The sequence below is a fragment of the Delphinus delphis genome, chromosome 11 (genome assembly GCF_949987515.2).
Source record: "Delphinus delphis chromosome 11, mDelDel1.2, whole genome shotgun sequence".
NCBI classification, from domain to species: domain Eukaryota; kingdom Metazoa; phylum Chordata; class Mammalia; order Artiodactyla; family Delphinidae; genus Delphinus; species Delphinus delphis.
Window position 1 is genome coordinate 768,707 of NC_082693.1, and position 23,240 is coordinate 791,946.

Here is a 23,240-nt window from a genome sequence, read left to right on the forward strand (position 1 = left end):
CCTAAACCTTCCCCGAAGCCTGACACTCACCCGTCCCTTAATCCTAACCCGTACGCTAACACTAACCCGCGCCCTCACACGCACGCTCCCTCTAAAGCGTTGCCGTACCCTCACCTGGACCCTAAACCGTCCCCATCCCCTAACCCTAACCCTAGCCCGAACCCTAACCCTAACCCTTCCCCGAAGCCTGACCCTCACCCGTCCCCTAATCCTAACCCGTACGCTAACACTAACCCGCGCCCTCACACACACGCTCCCCCTAAAGCTTTGCCGTACCCTCACCTGGACCCTAAACCGTCCCCGTCCCCTAACCCTAACCCTAGGCCGAACCCTAACCCTAACCCTTCCCCGAAGCCTGACCCTCACCCGTCCCCTAATCCTAACCCGTACGCTAACACTAACCCGCGCCCTCACACGCACGCTCCCCCTAAAGCGTTGCCGTACCCTCACCTGGACCCTAAACCGTCCCCTTCCCCTAACCCTAACCCTAGCCCGATCCCTAACCCTAACCCTTCCCCGATGCCTGACCCTCACCCGGCCCCTAATCCTAACCCGTACGCTAACACTAACCCGCGCCCTCACACGCACACTCCCCCTAAAGCGCTGCCGTACCCTCACCTGGACCCTAAACCGTCCCCGTCCCCTAACCCTAACCCTAGCCCGAACCCTAACCCTAACCCTTCCCCGAAGCCTGACCCTCACCCGTCCCCTAATCCTAAGCCGTACGCTAACACTAACCCGCGCGCTCACACGCACGCTCCCCCTAAAGCGTTGCCGTACCCTCACCTGGAACCTAAACCGTCCCCGTCCCCTAACCCTAACCCTAGCCCGAACCCTAACCCTAACCCTTCCCCGAAGCCTGACCCTCACCCGTGCCCTAATCCTAACCCGTACGCTAACATTAACCCGCGCCCTCACACGCACGCTTCCCTAAAGCGTTGCCGTACCCTCACCTGGACCCTAAACCGTCCCCATCCCCTAACCCTAACCCTAGCCCGAACCCGAACCCTAACCCTTCCCCGAAGCCTGACCCTCACCCGTCCCCTAATCCTAACCCGTACGCTAACACTAACCCGCGCCCTCACACGCACGCTCCCCCTAAAGCATTGCCGTACCCTCACCTGGACCCTAAACCGTCCCCGTCCCCTAACCCTAACCCTAGCCTGAACCCTAACCCTAACCCTTCCCCGAAGCCTGACCCTCACCCGTCCCCTAATCCTAACCCGTACGCTAACACTAACCCGCGCCCTCACATGCACGCTCCCCCTACAGCGTTGCCGTACCCTCACCTGGACCCTAAACCGTCCCCGTCCCCTAACCCTAACCCTAGCCCGAACCCTAACCCTAACCCTTCCCCGAAGCCTGACCCTCACCCGTCCCCTAATCCTAAACCGTACGCTAACACTAACCCGCGCCCTCACACGCACGCTCCCCATAAAGCGTTGCCGTACCCTCACCTGGACCCTAAACCGTCCCCGTCCCCTAACCCTAACCCTAGCCCGAACCCTAACCCTAACACTTCCCCGAAGCCTGACCCTCACCCGTCCCCTAATCCTAACCCGTACGCTAACACTAACCCGCGCCCTCACACGCACGCTCCCCCTAAAGCGTTGCCGTACCCTCACCTGGACCCTAAACCGTCCCCGTCCCCTAACCCTAACCCTAGCCCGAACCCTAACCCTAACCCTTCCCCGAAGCCTGACCCTCACCCGTGCCCTAATCCTAACCCGCACGCTAACACTAACCCGCTCCCTCACACGCACGCTCCCCCTAAAGCGTTGCCGTACCCTCACCTGGACCCTAAACCGTCCCCGTCCCCTAACCCTAACCATAGCCCGAACCCTAACCCTAACCCTTCCCCGAAGCCTGACCCTCACCCGTGCCCTAATCCTAACCCGTACGCTAACACTAACCCGCGCCCTCACACGCACGCTCCCCCTAAAGCGTTGCCGTACCCTCACCTGGACCCTAAACCGTCCCCGTCCCCTAACCCTAACCCTTGCCCGAAACCTAACCGTAACCCTTCCCCGAAGCCTGACCCTCACCCGTCCCCTAATCCTAACCCGTACGCTAACGCTAACCCGCGCCGTCACACGCACGCTCCCCCTAAAGCGTTGCCGTACCCTCACCTGGACCCTAAACTGTCCCTGTCCCCTAACCCTAACCCTAGCCCGATCCCTAACCCTAACCCTTCCCCGATGCCTAACCCTCACCCGGCCCCTAATCCTAACCCGTACGCTAACACTAACCCGCGCCCTCACACGCACGCTCCCCCTAAAGCATTGCCGTACCCTCACCTGGACCCTAAACCGTCCCCGTCCCCTAACCCTAACCCTAGCCCGAACCCTAACCCTAACCCTTCCCCGAAGCCTGACCCTCACCCGTCCCCTAATCCTAACCCGTACGCTAACACTAACCCGCGCCCTCACATGCACGCTCCCCCTACAGCGTTGCCGTACCCTCACCTGGACCCTAAACCGTCACCGTCCCCTAACCCTAACCCTAGCCCGAACCCTAACCCTAACCCTTCCCCGAAGCCTGACCCTCACCCGTGCCCTAATCCTAAACCGTACGCTAACACTAACCCGCGCCCTCACACGCACGCTCCCCCTAAAGCGTTGCCGTACCCTCACCTGGACCCTAAACCGTCCCCGTCCCCTAACCCTAACCCTAGCCCGAACCCTAACCCTAACACTTCCCCGAAGCCTGACCCTCACCCGTCCCCTAATCCTAACCCGTACGCTAACACTAACCCGCGCCCTCACACGCACGCTCCCCCTAAAGCGTTGCCGTACCCTCACCTGGACCCTAAACCGTCCCCGTCCCCTAACTCTAACCCTAGCCCGAACCCTAACCCTAACCCTTCCCCGAAGCCTGACCCTCACCCGTGCCCTAATCCTAACCCGTACGCTAACACTAACCCGCTCCCTCACACGCACGCTCCCCCTAAAGCGTTGCCGTACCCTCACCTGGACCCTAAACCGTCCCCGTCCCCTAACCCTAACCCTAGCCCGAACCCTAACCCTAACCCTTCCCCGAAGCCTGACCCTCACCCGTGCCCTAATCCTAACCCGTACGCTAACACTAACCCGCGCCCTCACACGCACGCTCCCCCTAAAGCTTTGCCGTACCCTCACATGGACCCTAAACCGTCCCCGTCCCCTAACCCTAACCCTTGCCCGAAACCTAACCGTAACCCTTCCCCGAAGCCTGACCCTCACCCGTCCCCTAATCCTAACACGTACGCTAACGCTAACCCGCGCCGTCACACGCACGCTCCCCCTAAAGCGTTGCCGTACCCTCACCTGGACCCTAAACTGTCCCTGTCCCCTAACCCTAACCCTAGCCCGATCTCTAACCCTAACCCTTCCCCGATGCCTAACCCTCACCCGGCCCCTAATCCTAACCCGTACGCTAACACTAACCCGCGCCCCCACACGCACACTCCCCCTAAAGCGCTGCCGTACCCTCACCTGGACCCTAAACCGTCCCCGTCCCCTAACCCTAACCCTTGCCCGAACCCTAACCGTAACCCTTCCCCGAAGCCTGACCCTCACCCGTCCCCTAATCCTAAACCGTACGCTAACGCTAACCCGCGCCCTCACACGCACGCTCCCCCTAAAGCGTTGCCGTACCCTCACCTGGACCCTAAACCGTCCCCGTCCCCTAACCCTAACCCTAGCCCGAACCATAACCCTAACCCTTCCCCGAAGCCTGACCCTCACCCGTCCCCTAATCCTAACCCGTACGCTAACACTAACCCGCGCCCTCACACGCACGCTCCCCCTAAAGCGTTGCCGTACCCTCACCTGGACCCTAAACCGTCCCCGTCCCCTAACCCTAACCCTAGCCCGATCCCTAACCCTAACCCTTCCCCGATGCCTGACCCTCACCCGGCCCCTAATCCTAACCCGTACGCTAACAGCAACCCGCGCCCTCACACGCACACTCCCCCTAAAGCGTTGCCGTACCCTCACCTGGACCCTAAACCGTCCCCGTCCCCTAACCCTAATCCTAGCCCGAACCCTAACCCTAACCCTTCCCCGAAGCCTGACCCTCACCCGTCCCCTAATCCTAACCCGTACGCTAACACTAACCCGCGCCCTCACACGCACGCTCCCCCTAAAGCGTTGCCGTACCCTCACCTGGACCCTAAACCGTCCCCGTCCCCTAACCCTAACCCTAGCCCGAACCCTAACCCTAACCCTTCCCCGAAGCCTGACCCTCACCCGTGCCCTAATCCTAACCCGTACGCTAACACTAACCCGCGCCCTCACACGCACGCTCCCCCTAAAGCGTTGCCGTACCCTCACCTGGACCCTAAACCGTCCGCGTCCCATAAACCTAACCCTAGCCCGAACCCTAGCCGTAACCCTTCCCCGAAGCCTGACCCTCACCCGTCCCCTAATCCTAACCCGTACGCTAACACTAACCCGCGCCCTCACACGCACGCTCCCCCTAAAGCGTTGCCGTACCCTCACCTGGACCCTAAACCGTCCCCGTCCCCTAACCCTAACCCTAGCCCGAACCCTAACCCTAAGCCTTCCCCGAAGCCTGACTCTCACCCGTCCCCTAAACCTAACCCGTACGCTAACACTAACCCGCGTCCTCACACGCACGCTCCCCCTAAAGCGTTTCCGTACCCTCACCTGGACCCTAAACCGTCCCCGTCCCCTAACCCTAACCCTAGCCCGAACCCTAACCCTAACCCTTCCCCGAAGCCTGACACTCTCACGTCCCCTAATCCTAACCCGTACGCTAACACTAACCCGCGCCCTCACACGCACGCTCCCCCTAAAGCGTTGCCGTACCCTCACCTGGACCCTAAACCGTCCCCGTCCCCTAACCCTAACCCTAGGCCGAACCCTAACCCTAACCCTTCCCCAAAGCCTGACCCTCACCCGTCCCCTAATCCTAACCCGTACGCTAACACTAACCTGCGCCCTCACACGCACGCTCCCCCTAAAGCGTTGCCGTACCCTCACCTGGACCCTAAACCGTCCCCGTCCCCTAACCCTAACCCTAGCCCGAACCCTAACCCTAACCCTTCCCCGAAGCCGGACCCTCACCCATCCCCTAATCCTAACCCATACGCTAACACTAACCCGCGCCCTCACACGCACTCTCCCCCTAAAGCGTTGCCGTACCCTCACCTGGACCCTAAACCGTCCCCGTCCCCTAACCCTAACCCTAGCCGGAACCCTAGCCCTAACCCTTCCCCGAAGCCTGACCCTCACCCGTGCCCTAATCCTAACCCGTACGCTAACACTAACCCGCGCCCTCACACGCTCGCTCCCCCTAAAGCGTTGCCGTACCCTCACCTGGACCCTAAACCGTCCCCGTCCCCTAACCCTAACCCTAACCCTAGCCCGAACCCTAACCCTAACCTTTCCCCGAAGCCTGACCCTCACCCGTGCCCTAATCCTAACCCGTACGCTAACACTAACCCGCGCCCTCACACGCACGCTCCCCCTAAAGCGTTGCCGTACCCTCACCTGGACCCTAAACCGTCCCCGTCCCCTAACCCTAACCCTAGCCCGAACCCTAACCCTAAACCTTCCCCGAAGCCTGACACTCACCCGTCCCTTAATCCTAACCCGTACGCTAACACTAACCCACGCCCTCACACGCTCGCTCCCCCTAAAGCGTTGCCGTACCCTCACCTGGACCCTAAACCGTCCGCGTCCCCTAACCCTCACTCTAGCCCGAACCCTAACCCTAACCCTTCCCCGAAGCCTGACCCTCACCCGTCCCCTAATCCTAACCCATACGCTAACACTAACCCGCGCCCTCACAGGCACGCTCCCCCTAAAGCGTTGCCGTACCCTCACCTGGACCCTAAACCGTCCCCGTCCCCTAACCCTAACCCTAGCCCGAACCCTAACCCTAACCCTTCCCCGAAGCCTGACCCTCACCCGTCCCCTAATCCTAACCCGTACGCTAACACTAACCCGCGCCCTCACACGCTCGCTCCCTCTAAAGCGTTGCCGTACCCTCACCTGAACCCTAAACCGTCCCCGTCCCCTAATCCTAACCCTAGCCCGAACCCTAACCCTAACCCTTCCCCGAAGCCTGACCCTCACCCGTCCCCTAATCCTAACCCGTACGCTAACACTAACCCACGCCCTCACAAGCACGCTTCCCCTACAGCGTTGCCGTACCCTCACCTGGACCCTAAACCGTCCCCGTCCCCTAACCCTAACCCTAGCCCGAACCCTAACCCTAACCCTTCCCCGAAGCCTGACCCTCACCCGTCCCCTAATCCTAACCCCTACGCTAACACTAATCCGCGCCCTCGCACGCACGCTCCCCCTAAAGCGTTGCCGTACCCTCACCTGGACCCTAAACCGTCCCCGTCCCCTAACCCTAACCCTAGCCCGAACCGTAACCCTAACCCTTCCCCGAAGTCTGACCCTCACCCGTCCCCTAATCCTAACCCGTACGCTAACACTAACCCGCGCCCTCACACGCACGCTTCCCCTGAAGCGTTGCCGTACCCTCACCTGGACCCTAAACCATCCCCTTCCCCTAACCCTAACCCTAGCCCGAACCCTAACTCTAACCCTTCCCCGAAGCCTGACCCTCACCCGTCCCCTAATCCTAACCCGTACGCTAACACTAACCCGCGCCCTCACACGCACGCTCCCCCTAAAGCGTTGCCGTACCCTCACCTGGACCCTAAACCATCCCCGTCCCCTAACCCTTACCCTAGCCCGAACCCTAACCCTAACCCTTCCCCGAAGCCTGACCCTCACCCGTCCCCTAATCCTAACCCGTACGCCAACACTAACCCGCGCCCTCACACGCACGCTCCCCCTAAAGCGTTGCCGTACCCTCACCTGGACCCTAAACCGTCCCCGTCCCCTAACCCTAACCCTAGCCCGAACCCTAACCCTAACCCTTTCCCGAAGCCTGACCCTCACCCGTCCCCTAATCCTAACCCATACGCTAACACTAACCCGCGCCCTCACACGCACGCTCCCCCTAAAGCGTTGCCGTACCCTCACCTGGACCCTAAACCGTCCCCGTCCCCTGACCCTAACCCTAACCCTAGCCTGAACCCTAACCCTAACCCTTCCCCGAAGCCTGACCCTCACCCGTCCCCTAATCCTAACCTGTACGCTAACACTAACCCGCGCCCTCACACGCACGCTCCCCCTAAAGCGTTGCCGTACCCTCACCTGGACCCTAAACCGTCCCCGTCCCCTAACCCTAACCCTAGCCCGAACCCTAACCCTAACCCTTCCCCGAAGCCTGACCCTCACCCGTCCCCTAATCCTAACCCATACGCTAACACTAACCCGCGCCCTCACACGCACGCTCCCCCTAAAGCGTTGCCGTACCCTCACCTGGACCCTAAACCGTCCCCGTCCCCTGACCCTAACCTTAACCCTAGCCCGAACCCTAACCCTAACATTTCCCCGAAGCCTTACCCTCACCCGTGCCCTAATCCTACACCGTACGCTAACACTAACCCGCGCCCTCACACGCACGCTCCCCCTAAAGCGTTGCCGTACCCTCACCTGGACCCTAAACCGTCCCCGTCCCCTAACCCTAACCCTAGCCCGAACCCTAACCCTAACCCTTCCCCGAAGCCTGACCCTCACCCGTCCCCTAATCCTAACCCGTACGCTAACACTAACCCGCGCCCTCACACGCACGCTCCCCCTAAAGCGTTGCCGTACCCTCACCTGGACCCTAAACCGTCCCCGTCCCCTAACGCTAACCCTAGCCCGAACCCTAACACTAACCCTTCCCCGAAGCCTGACCCTCACCTGTCCCCTAATCGTAACCCGTACGCTAACACTAACCCGCGCCCTCACACGCACGCTCCCCCTAAAGCTTTGCCGTACCCTCACCTGGACCCTAAACCGTCCCCGTCCCCTAACCCTAACCCTAGCCCGAACCCTAACCGTAACCCTTCCCCGAAGCCTGACCCTCACTCGTCCCCTAATCCTAACCCGTACGCTAACACTAACCCGCGCCCTCACACGCACGCTCCCTCTAAAGCGTTGCCGTACCCTCACCTGGACCCTAAACCGTCCCCGTCCCCTAACCCTAACCCTAGCCCGAACCCTAACCCTAACCCTTCCCCGAAGCCTGACCCTCACCCGTCCCCTAATCCTAACCCGTACGCTAACACTAACCCGCGCCCTCACACGCACGCTCCCCCTAAAGCGTTGCCGTACCCTCACCTGGACCCTAAACCGTCCCCGTCCCCTAACCCTATCCCTAGCCCGAACCCTAACCCTAACCCTTCCCCGAAGCCTGACCCTCACCCGTCCCCTAATCCTAACCCGTACGCTAACACTAACCCGCGCCCTCACACGCACGCTCCCCCTAAAGCGTTGCCGTACCCTCACCTGGACCCTAAACCGTCCCCGTCCCCTAACCCTAACCCTAGCCGGAACCCTAGCCCTAACCCTTCCCCGAAGCCTGACCCTCACCCGTCCCCTAATCCTAACCCGTACGCTAACACTAACCCGCGCCCTCACACGCAGGCTCCCCCTAAAGCGTTGCCGTACCCTCACCTGGACCCTAAACCGTCCCCGTCCCCTAACCCTAACCCTAGCCCGAACCCTAACCCTAACCCTTCCCCGAAGCCTGACCCTCACCCGTCCCGTAATCCTAACCCGTACGCTAACACTAACCCGCGCCCTCACACGCACGCTCCCCCTAAAGCGTTGCCGTACCCTCACCTGGACCCTAAACCGTCCCCGTCCCCTAACCCTAACCCTAGCCCGAACCCTAACCCTAACCCTTCCCCGAAGCCTGACCCTCACCCGTCCCCTAATCCTAACCCGTACGCTAACACTAACCCGCGCCCTCACACGCACGCTCCCCCTAAAGCGTTGCCGTACCCTCACCTGGACCCTAAACCGTCCCCGTCCCCTAACCCTAACCCTAGCCCGAACCCTAACCCTAACCCTTCCCCGAAGCCTGACCCTCACCCGTCCCCTAATCCTAACCCGTACGCTAACACTAACCCGCGCCCTCACACGCACGCTCCCCCTAAAGCGTTGCCGTACCCTCACCTGGACCCTAAACCGTCCCCGTCCCCTAACCCTAACCCTAGCCGGAACCCTAGCCCTAACCCTTCCCCGAAGCCTGACCCTCACCCGTCCCCTAATCCTAACCCGTACGCTAACACTAACCCGCGCCCTCACACGCAGGCTCCCCCTAAAGCGTTGCCGTACCCTCACCTGGACCCTAAACCGTCCCCGTCCCCTAACCCTAACCCTAGCCCGAACCCTAACCCTAACCCTTCCCCGAAGCCTGACCCTCACCCGTCCCCTAATCCTAACCCGTACGCTAACACTAACCCGCGCCCTCACACGCACGCTCCCCCTAAAGCGTTGCCGTACCCTCACCTGGACCCTAAACCGTCCCCGTCCCCTAACCCTAACCCTAGCCCGAACCCTAACCCTAACCCTTCCCCGAAGCCTGACCCTCACCCGTCCCCTAATCCTAACCCGTACGCTAACACTAACCCGCGCCCTCACACGCACGCTCCCACTAAAGCGTTGCCGTACCCTCACCTGGACCCTAAACCGTCCCCGTCCCCTAACCCTAACCCTAGCCCGAACCCTAACACTAACCCTTCCCCGTAGCCTGGCCCTCACCCGTCCCCTAATCGTAACCCGTACGCTAACACTAACCCGCGCCCTCACACGCACGCTCCCCCTAAAGCGTTGCCGTACCCTCACCTGGACCCTAAACCGTCCCCGTCCCCTAACCCTAACCCTAGCCCGAACCCTAACCCTAACCCTTCCCTGAAGCCTGACCCTCACTCGTCCCCTAATCCTAACCCGTACGCTAACACTAACCCGCGCCCTCACACGCACGCTCCCCCTAAAGCGTTGCCGTACCCTCACCTGGACCCTAAACCGTCCCCGTCCCCTAACCCTAACCCTAGCCCGAACCCTAACCCTAACCCTTCCCCGAAGCCTGACCCTCACTCGTCCCCTAATCCTAACCCGTACGCTAACACTAACCCGCGCCCTCACACGCACGCTCCCCCTAAAGCGTTGCCGTACCCTCACCTGGACCCTAAACCGTCCCCGTCCCCTAACCCTAACCCTAGCCCGAACCCTAGCCCTAACCCTTCCCCGAAGCCTGACCCTCACACGTGCCCTAATCCTAACCCGTACGCTAACACTAACCCGCGCCCTCACAGGCACGCTCCCCCTAAAGCGTTGCCGTACCCTCACCTGGACCCTAAACCGTCCCCGTCCCCTAACCCTAACCCTAGCCCGAACCCTAACCCTAACCCTTCCCCGAAGCCTGACCCTCACTCGTCCCCTAATCCTAACCCGTACGCTAACACTAACACGCGCCCTCACACGCACGCTCCCCCTAAAGCGTTGCCGTACCCTCACCTGGACCCTAAACCGTCCCCGTCCCCTAACCCTAACCCTAGCCCGAACCCTAGCCCTAACCCTTCCCCGAAGCCTGACCCTCACACGTGCCCTAATCCTAACCCGTACGCTAACACTAACCCGCGCCCTCACACGCACGCTCCCCCTAAAGCGTTGCCGTACCCTCACCTGGACCCTAAACCGTCCCCGTCCCCTAACCCTAACCCTAGCCCGATCCCTAACCCTAACACTTCCCCGAAGCCTGACCCTCACGCATGCCCTAATCCTAACACGTACGCTAACACTAACCCACGCCCTCACACGCACGCTCCCCCTAAAGCGTTGCCGTACCCTCACCTGGACGCTAAACCGTCCGCGTCCCCTAACCCTCACTCTAGCCCAAACCCTAACCCTAACCCTTCCCCGAAGCCTGACCCTCACCCGTCCCCTAATCCTAACCCGTACGCTAACACTAACCCGCGCCCTCACACGCACGCTCCCCCTAAAGCGTTGCCGTACCCTCACCTGGACCCTAAACCGTCCCCGTCCCCTAACCCTAACCCTAGCCCGAACCCTAACCCTAACCCTTCCCCGAAGCCTGACCCTCACCCGTCCCCTAATCCTAACCCGTACGCTAACACTAACCCGCGCCCTCACACGCACGCTCCCCCTAAAGCGTTGCCGTACCCTCACCTGGACCCTAAACCGTCCCCGTCCCATAACCCTAACCCTAGCCCGAACCCTAACCGTAACCCTTCCCCGAAGCCTTGCCCTCACCCGTGCCCTAATCCTAACCCGTACGCTAACACTAACCCGCGCCCTCACACGCACGCTCCCCCTAAAGCGTTGCCGTACCCTCACCTGGACCCTAAACCGTCCCCGACCCCTAACCCTAACCCTAGCCCGAACCCTAACCCTAACCCTTCCCCGAAGCCTGACCCTCACCCGTCCCCTAATCCTAACCCGTACGCTAACACTAACCCGCGCCCTCACACGCACGCTCCCCCTAAAGCGTGGCCGTACCCTCACCTGGACCCTAAACCGTCCCCGTCCCCTAACCCTAACCCTAGCCCGAACCCTAACACTAACCCTTCCCCGTAGCCTGACCCTCACCCGTCCCCTAATCGTAACCCGTACGCTAACACTAACCCGCGCCCTAACACGCACGCTCCCCCTAAAGCGTTGCCGTACCCTCACCTGGACCCTAAACCGTCCCCGTCCCCTAACCCTAACCCTAGCCCGAACCCTAACCCTAAAACTTCCCCGAAGCCTGACCCTCACCCGTCCCCTAATCCTAACCCGTACGCTAACACTAACCCACGCCCTCACACGCACGCTCCCCCTAAAGCGTTGCCGTACCCTCACGTGGACCCTAAACCGTCCGCGTCCCCTAACCCTCACTCTAGCCCGAACCCTAACCCTAACCCTTTCCCGAAGCCTGACCCTCACCCGTCCCCTAATCCTAACCCGTACGCTAACACTAACCCGCGCCCTCACACGCACGCTCCCCCTAAAGCGTTGCCGTACCCTCACCTGGACCCTAAACCGTCCCCGTCCCCTAACCCTAACCCTAGCCCGAACCCTAACCCTAACCCTTCCCCGAAGCCTGACCCTCACCCATCCCCTAATCCTAACCCCTATGCTAACACTAACCCGCGCCCTCACACGCACGCTCCCCCTAAAGCGTTGCCGTACCCTCACCTGGACCCTAAACCGTCCCCGTCCCCTAACCCTAACCCTAGCCCGAACCCTAACCCTAACCCTTCCCCGAAGCCTGACCCTCACCCGTCCCCTAATCCTAACCCGTACGCTAACACTAACCCACGCCCTCACACGCACGCTTCCCCTAAAGCGTTGCCGTACCGTCACCTGGACCCTAAACCGTCCCCGTCCCCTAACCCTAACCCTAGCCCGAACCCTAACCCTAACCCTTCCCCGAAGCCTGACCCTCACCCGTCCCCTAATCCTAACCCGTACGCTAACACTAACCCGCGCCCTCACACGCACGCTCCCCCTAAAGCGTTGCCGTACCCTCACCTGGACCCTAAACCGTCCCCGTCCCCTAACCCTAACCCTAGCCCGAACCCTAACCCTAACCCTTCCCCGAAGCCTGACCCTCACCCGTCCCCTAATCCTAACCCGTACGCTAACACTAACCCGCGCCCTCACACGCACGCTCCCCCTAAAGCGTTGCCGTACCCTCACCTGGACCCTAAACCGTCCCCGTTCCCTAACCCTAACCCTAGCCCGAACCCTAACCCTAACCCTTCCCCGAAGCCTGACCCTCACCCGTGCCCTAATCCTAACCCGTACGCTAACACTAACCCGCGCCCTCACACGCACGCTCCCCCTAAAGCGTTGCCGTACCCTCACCTGGACCCTAAACCGTCCCCGTCCCCTAACCCTAACCCTAGCCCGAACCCTTACCCTAACCCTTCCCCGAAGCCTGACCCTCACCCGTGCCCTAATCCTAACCCGTACGCTAACACTAATCCGCGCCCTCACACGCACGCTCCCCCTAAAGCGTTGCCGTACCCTCACCTGGACCCTAAACCGTCCCCGTCCCCTAACCCTAACCCTAGCCCGAACCCTAGCCCTAACCCTTCCCCGAAGCCTGACCCTCACCCGTCCCCCAATCCTAACCCGTACGCTAACACTAACCCGCGCCCTCACACGCACGCTCCCCCTTAAGCGTTGCCGTACCCTCACCTGGACCCTAAACCGTCCCCGTCCCCTAACCCTAACCCTAACCCTAGCCCGAACCCTAACCCTAACATTTCCCCGAAGCCTTACCCTCACCCGTGCCCTAATCCTAACCCGTACGCTAACACTAACCCGCGCCCTCACACGCACGCTCCCCCTAAAGCGTTGCCGTACCCTCACCTGGACCCTAAACCGTCCCCGTCCCCTAACCCTAACCCTAGCCCGAACCCTAACCCTAACACTTCCCCGAAGCCTGACCCTCACGCATGCCCTAATCCTAACACGTACGCTAACACTAACCCACGCCCTCACACGCACGCTCCCCCTAAAGCGTTGCCGTACCCTCACCTGGACGCTAAACCGTCCGCGTCCCCTAACCCTCACTCCAGCCCAAACCCTAACCCTAACCCTTCCCCGAAGCCTGACCCTCACCCGTCCCCTAATCCTAACCCGTACGCTAACACTAACCCGCGCCCTCACACGCACGCTCCCCCTAAAGCGTTGCCGTACCCTCACCTGGACCCTAAACCGTCCCCGTCCCCTAACCCTAACCCTAGCCCGAACCCTAACCCTAACCCTTCCCCGAAGCCTGACCCTCACCCGTCCCCTAATCCTAACCCGTACGCTAACACTAACCCGCGCCCTCACACGCACGCTCCCCCTAAAGCGTTGCCGTACCCTCACCTGGACCCTAAACCGTCCCCTTCCCCGTCCCCTAACCCTAACCCTAGCCCGAACCCTAACCGTAACCCTTCCCCGAAGCCTTACCCTCACCCGTGCCCTAATCCTAACCCGTACGCTAACACTAACCCGCGCCCTCACACGCACGCTCCCCCTAAAGCGTTGCCGTACCCTCACCTGGACCCTAAACCGTCCCCGTCCCCTAACCCTAACCCTAGCCCGAACCCTAACCCTAACCCTTCCCCGAAGCCTGACCCTCACCCGTCCCCTAATCCTAACCCGTACGCTAACACTAACCCGCGCCCTCACACGCACGCTCCCCCTAAAGCGTGGCCGTACCCTCACCTGGACCCTAAACCGTCCCCGTCCCCTAACCCTAACCCTAGCCCGAACCCTAACACTAACCCTTCCCCGTAGCCTGACCCTCACCCGTCCCCTAATCGTAACCCGTACGCTAACACTAACCCGCGCCCTCACACGCACGCTCCCCCTAAAGCGATGCCGTACCCTCACCTGGACCCTAAACCGTCCCCGTCCCCTAACCCTAACCCTAGCCCGAACCCTAACCCTAACCCTTCCCCGAAGCCTGACCCTCACTCGTCCCCTAATCCTAACCCGTACGCTAACACTAACCCGCGCCCTCACACGCACGCTCCCCCTAAAGCGTTGCCGTACCCTCACCTGGACCCTAAACCGTCCCCGTCCCCTAACCCTAACCCTAGCCCGAACCCTAGCCCTAACCCTTCCCCGAAGCCTGACCCTCACACGTGCCCTAATCCTAACCCGTACGCTAACACTAACCCGCGCCCTCACACGCACGCTCCCCCTAAAGCGTTGCCGTACCCTCACCTGGACCCTAAACCGTCCCCGTCCCCTAACCCTAACCCTAGCCCGAACCCTAACTCTAAAACTTCCCCGAAGCCTGACCCTCACCCGTCCCCTAATCCTAACCCGTACGCTAACACTAACCCACGCCCTCACACGCACGCTCCCCCTAAAGCGTTGCCGTACCCTCACCTGGACCCTAAACCGCCCGCGTCCCCTAACCCTCACTCTAGCCCGAACCCTAACCCTAACCCTTTCCCGAAGCCTGACCCTCACCCGTCCCCTAATCCTAACCCGTACGCTAACACTAACCCGCGCCCTCACACGCACGCTCCCCCTAAAGCGTTGCCGTACCCTCACCTGGACCCTAAACCGTCCCCGTCCCCTAACCCTAACCCTAGCCCGAACCCTAACCCTAACCCTTCCCCGAAGCCTGACCCTCACCCATCCCCTAATCCTAACCCCTATGCTAACACTAACCCGCGCCCTCACACGCACGCTCCCCCTAAAGCGTTGCCGTACCCTCACCTGGACCCTAAACCGTCTCCGTCCCCTAACCCTAACCCTAGCCCGAACCCTAACCCTAACCCTTCCCCGAAGCCTGACCCTCACCCGTCCCCTAATCCTAACCCGTACGGAACACTAACCCACGCCCTCACACGCACGCTTCCCCTAAAGCGTTGCCGTACCGTCACCTGGACCCTAAACCGTCCCCGTCCCCTAACCCTAACCCTAGCCCGAACCCTAACCCTAACCCTTCCCCGAAGCCTGACCCTCACCCGTCCCCTAATCCTAACCCGTACGCTAACACTAACCCGCGCCCTCACCCGCATGCTCCCCCTAAAGCGTTGCCGTACCCTCACCTGGACCCTAAACCGTCCCCGTCCCCTAACCCTAACCCTAGCCCGAACCCTAACCGTAACCCTTCCCCGAAGCCTGACCCTCACCCGTCCCCTAATCCTAACCCGTACGCTAACACTAACCCGCGCCCTCACACGCACGCTCCCCCTAAAGCGTTGCCGTACCCTCACCTGGACCCTAAACCGTCCCCGTCCCCTAACCCTAACCCTAGCCCGAACCCTAACCCTAACCCTTCCCCGAAGCCTGACCCTCACCCGTCCCCTAATCCTAACCCGTACGCTAACACTAACCCGCGCCCTCACACGCACGCTCCCCCTAACGCGTTGCCGTACCCTCACCTGGACCCTAAACCGTCCCCGTCCCCTAACCCTAACCCTAGCCCGAACCCTAACCCTAACCCTTCCCCGAAGCCTGACCCTCACCCGTGCCCTAATCCTAACCCGTACGCTAACACTAACCCGCGCCCTCACACGCACGCTCCCCCTAAAGCGTTGCCGTACCCTCACCTGGACCCTAAACCGTCCCCGTCCCCTAACCCTAACCCTAGCCCGAACCCTTACCCTAACCCTTCCCCGAAGCCTGACCCTCACCCGTGCCCTAATCCTAACACGTACGCTAACACTAATCCGCGCCCTCACACGCACGCTCCCCCTAAAGCGTTGCCGTACCCTCACCTGGACCCTAAACCGTCCCCGTCCCCTAACCCTAACCCTAGCCCGAACCCTAGCCCTAACCCTTCCCCGAAGCCTGACCCTCACCCGTCCCCCAATCCTAACCCGTACGCTAACACTAACCCGCGCCCTCACACGCACGCTCCCCCTTAAGCGTTGCCGTACCCTCACCTGGACCCTAAACCGTCCCCGTCCCCTAACCCTAACCCTAACCCTAGCCCGAACCCTAACCCTAACATTTCCCCGAAGCCTTACCCTCACCCGTGCCCTAATCCTAACCCGTACGCTAACACTAACCCGCGCCCTCACACGCACGCTCCCCCTAAAGCGTTGCCGTACCCTCACCTGGACCCTAAACCGTCCCCGTCCCCTAACCCTAACCCTAGCCCTAACCCTAACCCTAACCCTTCCCCGAAGCCTGACCCTCACTCGTCCCCTAATCCTAACCCGTACGCTAACACTAACCCGCGCCCTCACACGCACGCTCCCCCTAAAGCGTTGCCGTACCCTCACCTGGACCCTAAACCGTCCCCGTCCCCTAACCCTAACCCTAGCCCGAACCCTAACCCTAACCCTTCCCCGAAGCCTGACCCTCACTCGTCCCCTAATCCTAACCCGTACGCTAACACTAACCCGCGCCCTCACACGCACGCTCCCCCTAAAGCGTTGCCGTACCCTCACCTGGACCCTAAACCGTCCCCGTCCCCTAACCCTAACCCTAGCCCGAACCCTAGCCCTAACGCTTCCCCGAAGCCTGACCCTCACACGTGCCCTAATCCTAACCCGTACGCTAACACTAACCCGCGCCCTCACACGCACGCTCCCCCTAAAGCGTTGCCGTACCCTCACCTGGACCCTAAACCGTCCCCGTCCCCTAACCCTAACCCTAGCCCGAACCCTAACCCTAACACTTCCCCGAAGCCTGACCCTCACCCGTCCCCTAATCCTAACCCGTACGCTAACACTAACCCACGCCCTCACACGCACGCTCCCCCTAAAGCGTTGCCGTACCCTCACCTGGACCCTAAACCGTCCGCGTCCCCTAACCCTCACTCTAGCCCAAACCCTAACCCTAACCCTTCCCCGAAGCCTGAACCTCACCCGTCCCCTAATCCTAACCCGTACGCTAACACTAACCCGCGCCCTCACACGCACGCTCCCCCTAAAGCGTTGCCGTACCCTCACCTGGACCCTAAACCGTCCCCGTCCCCTAACCCTAACCCTAGCCCGAACCCTAACCCTAACCCTTCCCCGAAGCCTGACCCTCACCCGTCCCCTAATCCTAACCCGTACGCTAACACTAACCCGCGCCCTCACACGCACGCTCCCCCTAAAGCGTTGCCGTACACTCACCTGGACCCTAAACCGTCCCCTTCCCCGTCCCCTAACCCTAACCCTAGCCCGAACCCTAACCGTAACCCTTCCCCGAAGCCTTACCCTCACCCGTGCCCTAATCCTAACCCGTACGCTAACACTAACCCGCGCCCTCACACGCACGCTCCCCCTAAAGCGTTGCCGTACCCTCACCTGGACCCTAAACCGTCCCCGTCCCCTAACCCTAACCCTAGCCCGAACCCTAACCCTAACCCTTCCCCGAAGCCTGACCCTCACCCGTCCCCTAATCCTAACCCGTACGCTAACACTAACCCGCGCCCTCACACGCACGCTCCCCCTAAAGCGTGGCCGTACCCTCACCTGGACCCTAAACCGTCCCCATCCCCTAACCCTAACCCTAGCCCGAACCCTAACACTAACCCTTCCCCGTAGCCTGACCCTCACCCGTCCCCTAATCGTAACCCGTACGCTAACACTAACCCGCGCCCTCACACGCACGCTCCCCCTAAAGCGTTGCCGTACCCTCACCTGGACCCTAAACCGTCCCCGTCCCCTAACCCTAACCCTAGCCCGAACCCTAACCCTAACCCTTCCCCGAAGCCTGACCCTCACTCGTCCCCTAATCCTAACCCGTACGCTAACACTAACCCGCGCCCTCACACGCACGCTCCCCCTAAAGCGTTGCCGTACCCTCACCTGGACCCTAAACCGTCCCTGTCCCCTAACCCTAACCCTAGCCCGAACCCTAACCCTAACCCTTCCCCGAAGCCTGACCCTCACCCGTGCCCTAATCCTAACCCGTACGCTAACACTAACCCGCGCCCTCACACGCACGCTCCCCCTAAAGCGTTGCCGTACCCTCACCTGGACCCTAAACCGCCCGCGTCCCCTAACCCTCACTCTAGCCCGAACCCTAACCGTAACCCTTCCCCGAAGCCTGACCCTCACCCGTCCCCTAATCCTAACCCGTATGCTAACACTAACCCGCGCCCTCACACGCACGCTCCCCCTAAAGCGTTGCCGTACCCTCACCTGGACCCTAAACCGTCCCCGTCCCCTAACCCTAACCCTAGCCCGAACCCTAGCCCTAACCCTTCCCCGAAGCCTGACCCTCACACGTGCCCTAATCCTAACCCGTACGCTAACACTAACCCGCGCCCTCACACGCACGCTCCCCCTAAAGCGTTGCCGTACCCTCACCTGGACCCTAAACCGTCCCCGTCCCCTAACCCTAACCCTAGCCCGAACCCTAACCCTAACACTTCCCCGAAGCCTGACCCTCACCCGTCCCCTAATCATAACCCGTACGCTAACACTAACCCACGCCCTCACACGCACGCTCCCCCTAAAGCGTTGCCGTACCCTCACCTGGACCCTAAACCGTCCGCGTCCCCTAACCCTCACTCTAGCCCGAACCCTAACCCTAACCCTTTCCCGAAGCCTGACCCTCACCCGTCCCCTAATCCTAACCCGTACGCTAACACTAACCCGCGCCCTCACACGCACGCTCCCCCTAAAGCGTTGCCGTACCCTCACCTGGACCCTAAACCGTCCCCGTCCCCTAACCCTAACCCTAGCCCGAACCCTAACCCTAACCCTTCCCCGAAGCCTGACCCTCACCCGTCCCCTAATCCTAACCCGTACGCTAACACTAACCCGCGCCCTCACACGCACGCTCCCCCTAAAGCGTTGCCGTACACTCACCTGGACCCTAAACCGTCCCCTTCCCCGTCCCCTAACCCTAACCCTAGCCCGAACCCTAACCGTAACCCTTCCCCGAAGCCTTACCCTCACCCGTGCCCTAATCCTAACCCGTACGCTAACACTAACCCGCGCCCTCACACGCACGCTCCCCCTAAAGCGTTGCCGTACCCTCACCTGGACCCTAAACCGTCCCCGTCCCCTAACCCTAACCCTAGCCCGAACCCTAACCCTAACCCTTCCCCGAAGCCTGACCCTCACCCGTCCCCTAATCCTAACCCGTACGCTAACACTAACCCGCGCCCTCACACGCACGCTCCCCCTAAAGCGTGGCCGTACCCTCACCTGGACCCTAAACCGTCCCCATCCCCTAACCCTAACCCTAGCCCGAACCCTAACACTAACCCTTCCCCGTAGCCTGACCCTCACCTGTCCCCTAATCGTAACCCGTACGCTAACACTAACCCGCGCCCTCACACGCACGCTCCCCCTAAAGCGTTGCCGTACCCTCACCTGGACCCTAAACCGTCCCCGTCCCCTAACCCTAACCCTAGCCCGAACCCTAACCCTAACCCTTCCCCGAAGCCTGACCCTCACTCGTCCCCTAATCCTAACCCGTACGCTAACACTAACCCGCGCCCTCACACGCACGCTCCCCCTAAAGCGTTGCCGTACCCTCACCTGGACCCTAAACCGTCCCTGTCCCCTAACCCTAACCCTAGCCCGAACCCTAACCCTAACCCTTCCCCGAAGCCTGACCCTCACCCGTGCCCTAATCCTAACCCGTACGCTAACACTAACCCGCGCCCTCACACGCACGCTCCCCCTAAAGCGTTGCCGTACCCTCACCTGGACCCTAAACCGTCCCCGTCCCCTAACCCTAACCCTAGCCCGAACCCTAACCGTAACCCTTCCCCGAAGCCTGACCCTCACCCGTCCCCTAATCCTAACCCGTATGCTAACACTAACCCGCGCCCTCACACGCACGCTCCCCCTAAAGCGTTGCCGTACCCTCACCTGGACCCTAAACCGTCCCCGTCCCCTAACCCTAACCCTAGCCCGAACCCTAGCCCTAACCCTTCCCCGAAGCCTGACCCTCACACGTGCCCTAATCCTAACCCGTACGCTAACACTAACCCGCGCCCTCACACGCACGCTCCCCCTAAAGCGTTGCCGTACCCTCACCTGGACCCTAAACCGTCCCCGTCCCCTAACCCTAACCCTAGCCCGAACCCTAACCCTAACACTTCCCCGAAGCCTGACCCTCACCCGTCCCCTAATCATAACCCGTACGCTAACACTAACCCACGCCCTCACACGCACGCTCCCCCTAAAGCGTTGCCGTACCCTCACCTGGAGCCTAAACCGTCCGCGTCCCCTAACCCTCACTCTAGCCCGAACCCTAACCCTAACCCTTTCCCGAAGCCTGACCCTCACCCGTCCCCTAATCCTAACCCGTACGCTAACACTAACCCGCGCCCTCACACGCACGCTCCCCCTAAAGCGTTGCCGTACCCTCACCTGGACCCTAAACCGTCCCCGTCCCCTAACCCTAACCCTAGCCCGAACCCTAACCCTAACCCTTGCCCGAAGCCTGACCCTCACCCATCCCCTAATCCTAACCCCTACGCTAACACTAACCCGCGCCCTCACACGCACGCTCCCCCTAAAGTGTTGCCGTACCCTCACCTGGACCCTAAACCGTCCCCGTCCCCTAACCCTAACCCTAGCCCGAACCCTAACCGTAACCCTTCCCCGAAGCCTGACCCTCACCCGTCCCCTAATCCTAACCCGTACGCTAACACTAACCCGCGCCCTCACACGCACGCTCCCCCTAAAGCGTTGCCGTACCCTCACCTGGACCCTAAACCGTCCCCGTCCCCTAACCCTAACCCTAGCCCGAACCCTAACCCTAACCCTTCCCCGAAGCCTGGCCCTCACCCGTCCCCTAATCCTAACCCGTACGCTAACACTAACCCGCGCCCTCACACGCACGCTCCCCCTAAAGCGTTGCCGTACCCTCACCTGGACCCTAAACCGTCCCCGTCCCCTAACCCTAACCCTAGCCCGAACCCTAACCCTAACCCTTCCCTGAAGCCTGACCCTCACCCGTCCCCTAATCCTAACCCGTACGCTAACACTAACCCGCGCCCTCACACGCACGCTCCCCCTAAAGCGTTGCCGTACCCTCACCTGGACCCTAAACCGTCCCCGTGCCCTAACCCTAACCCTAGCCCGAACCCTAACCCTAACCCTTCCCAGAAGCCTGACCCTCACCCGTCCCCTAATCCTAACCCGTACGCTAACACTAACCCGCGCCCTCACACGCACGCTCCCCCTAAAGCGTTGCCGTACCCTCACCTGGACCCTAAACCGTCCCAGTGCCCTAACCCTAACCCTAGCCCGAACCCTAACCCTAACCCTTCCCCGAAGCCTGACCCTCACTCGTCCCCTAATCCTAACCCGTACGCTAACACTAACCCGCGCCCTCACACGCACGCTCCCCCTAAAGCGTTGCCGTACCCTCACCTGGACCCTAAACCCTCCCCGTCCCCTAACCCTAACCCTAGCCCGAACCCTAACCCTAAACCTTCCCCGAAGCCTGACCCTAACCCGTCCCCTAATCCTAACCCGTACGCTAACACTAACCCGCGCCCTCACACGCACGCTCCCCCTAAAGCGTTGCCGTACCCTCACCTGGACCCTAAACCGTCCCCGTCCCCTAACCCTAACCCTAGCCCAAACCCTAACCCTAACCCTTCCCCGAAGCCTGACCCTCACCCGTCCCCTAATCCTAACCCGTACGCTAACACTAACCCGCGCCCTCACACGCACGCTCCCCCTAAAGAGTTGCCGTACCCTCACCTGGACCCTAAACCGTCCCCGTCCCCTAACCCTAACCCTAGCCCGAACCGTAACCCTAACCCTTCCCCGAAGCCTGACCCTCACCCGTCCCCTAATCCTAACCCGTACGCTAACACTAACCCGCGCCCTCACACCCACGCTTCCCCTAAAGCGTTGCCGTACCCTCACCTGGACCCTAAACCGTCCCCGTCCCCTAACCCTAACCCTAGCCCGAACCCTAACCCTAACCCTTCCCCGAAGCCTGGCCCTTACCCGTCCCCTAATCCTAACCCGTACGCTAACACTAACCCGCGCCCTCACACGCACGCTCCCCCGAAAGCGTTGCCGTACCCTCACCTGGACCCTAAACCGTCCCCGTCCCCTAACCCTAACCCTAGCCCGAACCCTAACCCTAACCCTTCCCCGAAGCCTGGCCCTCACCCGTCCCCTAATCCTAACCCGTACGCTAACACTAACCCGTGCCCTCACACGCACGCTCCCCTGAAAGCGTTGCCGTACCCTCACCTGGACCCTAAACCGTCCCCGTCCCCTAACCCTAACCCTAGCCCGAACCCTAACCCTAACCCTTCCCCGAAGCCTGACCCTCACCCGTCCCCTAATCCTAACCCGTACGCTAACACTAACCCGCGCCCTCACACGCACGCTCCCCCTAAAGCGTTGCCGTACCCTCACCTGGACCCTAAACCGTCCCCGTCCCCTAACCCTAACCCTAGCCCGAACCGTAACCCTAACCCTTCCCCGAAGCCTGACCCTCACCCGTCCACTAATCCTAACCCGTACGCTAACACTAACCCGCGCCCTCACACGCACGCTCCCCCTAAAGCGTTGCCGTACCCTCACCTGGACCCTAAACCGTCCCCGTCCCATAACCCTAACCCTAGCCCGAACCCTAACCCTAACCCTTCCCCGAAGCCTGACCCTCACCCGTCCCCTAATCCTAACCCGTACGCTAACACTAACCCGCGCCCTCACACGCACGCTCCCCCTAAAGCGTTGCCGTACCCTCACCTGGACCCTAAACCGTCCCCGTCCCCGTCCCCTAACCCTAACCCTAGCCCGAACCCTAACCCTAACATTTCCCCGAAGCCTTACCCTCACCCGTGCCTTAATCCTAACCCGTACGCTAACACTAACCCGCGCCCTCACACGCACGCTCCCCCTAAAGCGTTGCCGTACCCTCACCTGGACCCTAAACCGTCCCCGTCCCCTAACCCTAACCCTAGCCCGAACCCTAACCCTA